Below are 4,645 nucleotides of genomic sequence, written 5' to 3'. Positions count from 1 at the left end.
TTTGCTTTGCAGTCTTGGTCGAAATTGCATTTGGAATATACCCTATAACCCAGCAATGAGAAATTGTGCAAGGCCATTTGTAGCAGCTGCATTCATAATAGCCTTAAACTGGAAACAATCCAATATCCATCAGCAAAAAAATGGGCAAACAAAATATATTATTTCTTTACTAGGAAATACTACTCAGTAATAGCAAGGAGTAAACAACATGGATAAATCTTAAAAGCATGCTAAGTGAAAGAAGCCAGACACAAAAGCATACATACTGAATGATTCCATTTAAATACATTTCTAAAACAGACAAAACTGATCTAGAGTGATAGAATTCAGAACAGTGATTACCTGGGGGGGGTGGGGGGTGGCGGTGGGGCAAGGTGAGATGATTGGGACCAGAAAAGAGGTACAAGTGGGAACTTCATAGTGATGAATACATACAGGCAAAGTCACAGCTTCAAGTGGTGCAGTTAAGGTATATAAGTTTCCAAAACCACCAACAAACGCGCACAAACTTTCATGCAAGTATCCCATAATACTCCTGTTTACTAAATTAACCCTCAATTAAACCCCCACAATATTTGGAGCTGAAGTTTCTCAGCCTTTCAATAGCGGGCTGTCTTCTGGCTCAGATACCGGAAGGGCAAGTTATGATTCCTGCAGCTGTGGCCACACTGCAGATTTCCTCACATCCGCCTGGGGCGGCCCCAGCACGTGGCCCATTTCTCATCCAGGCACTTTGCTGGCACTTGGTGAACGTCTATTTCTCCCTGGGCTCTCTCAGGGCCCACAGAAGACACTCATCCTTCTTCCCCTTAGCACTTCTTCGGATCTCCAGTTCTCTGTGTTTTCTTCTCCAGGCTAATCCCTGGGGTTTCTATCCATGCTTCGCTGAACATGACTTCCAAACCCTTCCATCTCATAGTGGCCCTCCCCTGGATATGTTCCAGCTGCCCAGGGCCCATTCAAATAATTGTCTGAACTCTTTGGCAGACGAACTCGACTTCTTCCTCCAAAGTGATTTCAGCAAGAGGAGGCAGGCTGTGAGCCATTGTCTGAACAACTCAACAGGTTAAACTTTTTTTTTAAGGGAGAAGAGAAATGAAAATGTGGTGGGAATTCCAGAAGGGCTCCTGTGAATGATTGACATACATTTAAGCGGACGACGTATTTGTGTGATGCCAGGGGGCTGATACATTAATAGATATAATTTGTAGGCTCCCAAGGAGAGGTTAAAGAGGAGAGCACAGATTCCTTTGAGCCGACTTGGTACTCCCGTGTCATCTGTCCCAGCCTTAATCAAGTTATCTTATCAACCCAGTGTCTCCTGAACCCCAGCTCTCTGTCTGAATGAGGAAAAAATGTGCAGACAAATTTCTAGCAGCAGGAAGTTGGTGCTTTCCTGCGAGGCTGGATAAAAAGTACCTGTAACCTCTTCAGGCCTCCCTCCGGCTCCTGCTGGGAGTTCAGTTCAAGTGGCTCCCTTATTTGATTACGCCTCTCAGGCCTTCTCTGGTGTAGGTATCCAATTCACTGCCTTGCCCACTGACTCCCTAGGAAGCAGAAAACATTAGAGTTACTCTTTTGTAAAATTATGGGGAAGCTGAGTGGGCCCCATAAGTGTGCTTATGGAGTGTGTGTGTGTGTGTGTGTGTGTGTGTGTGTGTATAGACACACAGATGTGCATAAAGAGAGGAATGCTGTTTGTTAGCAAATGTGGCACTGATTTATATTCACTTCCTTTAGTCACAGAACAACTGAGTGACATCTCCAAATTCTCATGAAAAAAAAAAGAGGTAGAGAAAAAAAAGACTCCTGCCCAAGTGCTATATATCATTATTGTTATTTTTTAGTGTTTACGAAAGCTTTATAACATGCATAATTTACAACCAATGGATCAAATTCTCCTATTATGGAATTCTTTGCTTCATGACTATATAATTCAAATTATAGTGCTATATATTATTTTATAATGAGAGTAGGAATTATGATGGTCTTTGTAAGTGTTTTCACATGAGAGATAATTGGACTGATGTGATATGTGTTGGTAGATTTGTGTGTAACCATCTCTCTTACACGTTACTTTATGAGTGAACACAAAGAGTGTAAACCCTATCTGTTGTAAGCATGTGCCTACTCTGGATTGCCTTTTTCCTTTTATTAGTTTCTTTAAAAAAATAAAAAATAAAAAAAGGACATTTTGCCCCTGCTCCATCAACGAAAAAGACAAAACACAAAAACTTGGCAAGGCAATATTTTGTATTTCAGAAAATATCAACCTAATCAAGGAAAATAATGGCAACATCTTTTTATCTGCAGGTGCCTTAGCTGAGAGTCTGGCCTAAGAGGCATTTTCAGATTAGCATGCCGCCCTGGGAGGACTTTGGCACAGGAGAGGAGCGGTTAGTGCTGAAAACTCAGGATGAAATGGGACTTGCTGGGGCGAGTTGAGGACAGCATTGGGCTGCTAAAAAATCGAGTTATCATTCATCTTTTCATTCCCGAAGGTGGGGCGGGGGGCGGCAAAGAAACACACCCTCCGGACTCAAAATGCCTATTGATTTATCCTCTTTAACAGGGAAGACACTTGAGAACCCAACGTCTTGGGGCTCGTTAGCGATTTTTATTGAGAGAAGAACTTCCATGGCGAGTTCCCACAGGAGCTGGGGAGTCAGAGGAGCCAGGCGGGGCGGCGGGGTCCGGGGCAGAGGCGCAGCCGGCTTTTCTTTGCGCCATAAAGGCCTTCACAATGTCTGCTGGAATTTCAACAGTTAAAGAGACCTCGCTGCACAAAGGGGCGCGCCGGCTGTAATCGGGAAATAAATTTGATTTTCTGAATTCTTTGGCAGCTGGTGACAAAGGGCCAGGTATGGCGCCGCGGTGGGGTGTTCTTTGCAGAAGGCGGCCGCCCGGCGGGGCGCACGAGCCCGGGACACACAAAGGCGGCTGTCCCCGCGCCACAATGGCCCTGCCGGGGCCCCTCGCGACTTCCCCCGTCAGCAAGTGGCCCTCGTAGGCCGAGGTCGCTGTCCGGGCTGCTGACCTAGGAGCTCAGGGACTGAGTACAGGGCAACACCTGAAGGAGAAGGGACACTTCCCTCTATCTTAAATCTGGAATTCCAAGGGCTTTCTGCTGGGGCCACAAGCAGCAGACTTTCGATTCATCAAGAAATGACCACATGGAACAAACTATTTTAGAATCATACATCCAACAAAAGACTCGTGTCAAGAATATAGAGAGAGGTGCCAAAACTCAAAAATCAGAAAATAAACAATTCAGTTTTAAAAATGGACAAGACATCAATTGACACTTCACCAAGGTAAACATATGGATGGCAAATAAGCAAATGAAAATTTGTTCTATATCACTAGCCATTGGAGAGATGCAAATTAAAACCACAGTGTCATACCATAAGAAAAGAAAAGAAAAAAGAAATATTCTTGCCTAATACAGCCTTTTGTTAGGGTTTTGAAGGGGATCACCCGAAATTCCAGTCTCCTGAAATTTCTCCCAATTCTCCCAAGCTCAATGAACTGGGCCCTGCCTTGTCTTTACCTATAGGGTTGTATTTGGTCATTTTACGAGTCTTGCTTGCCTATAAATTCCTTGAAGGGTAGTGGTAGATCTTATTCTTACTTTTGTTGACAAAGTAGAAGTGCTAGGGGAAATCATGGGGAAATGTAGCTTCTAGCCCTATAAGAGCATAAGTTAATGCTTCATTCATTCATTCACTCAAAAAACGTTTACTGAGCATTGCGCACTGGCCCTCCAGCCCTGTACTGATCTCAGAATATCTTCACCTCCTCATATTCTTGGCACATCTTACTCCTGTTTGCCACAGCAGCAACACCGATTAAACTCTCCTGGAACAGAAAGTGTCCAGCTCTCTCACCAGTCTAGAAGGCCCTTGCTGGTGTGTGTGTGGGGGCATCATATTTCCTCTGTATCACTCTGGAATGTTCCAACAGCCACCATCTCAGACACTAGCCAGACTTCGGTCTTGTTCTTTTCATGTCCAAAACAAGGCAGTCCATAATGTTGATTTTATGTGTAGAAGATGTCAGGATTCCAGAAAAGCAGGATTGGAAAGGAACAAAGTGTGTCGAATAACTTACAGCTTACCAAGGTTCTTTCACACTTTGAACAAATCAGTTCATAAAATGAAGCCCAATATCTTTAGCTGCTATTAAAATGCAAGTGGCCATATTTTTTATTGCAGAAATGGGGCTTCCTTGGTAGGTTAATTCTTCCTTAGGCTTACTTCATTTTGGCAGATTCTTCTACTTGACCCTTTCTCTCAACACTGCCAAATAATTATACTGAAGCCTTTTGCTGCATGTCCTGAGACTTTTTCTCTGATGAGTCCTCTTTTCCATTCTTTTCTGCTGGAGTCATTTTATTTCAGGTTGATCCTTAATTAAATTCAGTGTAATGCGGGACCTGAGCATGTGAATGTGGACCTTTGCTTGTGAGTATGGTGTTTGCAATCAGCAGTAAAAAGCCTGGAAATGAGGCCTGATTAAATGAGAATTTAAGTATAGGACAAGTACCTTAGGGTTCTAGGAAGATAAATTATTCGCAACCCAGCACAGAAACAGCGGCTTACGATGTGTTTGCCTATGTCATAATGGAATGGTTTCATTTATGTGT

The 4,645-nt window shown here is 43.5% G+C and overlaps 1 long non-coding RNA gene across 1 annotated transcript; it reads left to right on the top strand.

The window, feature by feature from the left end:
• Positions 1-669: 669 nt before the first annotated feature.
• LOC120592928 (uncharacterized) lies at positions 670-2,628 on the top strand. Its single transcript, XR_005650243.1, has 3 exons — positions 670-1,065; positions 2,314-2,396; positions 2,573-2,628. It is a non-coding gene; the product is annotated as an uncharacterized LOC120592928 (long non-coding RNA).
• The last annotated feature ends 2,017 nt before the right edge of the window (positions 2,629-4,645 follow it).

Source organism: Pteropus medius, unplaced genomic scaffold (genome assembly GCF_902729225.1).
Source record: "Pteropus medius unplaced genomic scaffold, Ma_sr-lr_union100, whole genome shotgun sequence".
NCBI lineage: Eukaryota > Metazoa > Chordata > Mammalia > Chiroptera > Pteropodidae > Pteropus > Pteropus medius.
The sequence above is the reverse complement of the archived record's forward strand: the minus strand, read 5'-3'. Positions and strand labels throughout refer to the sequence as shown.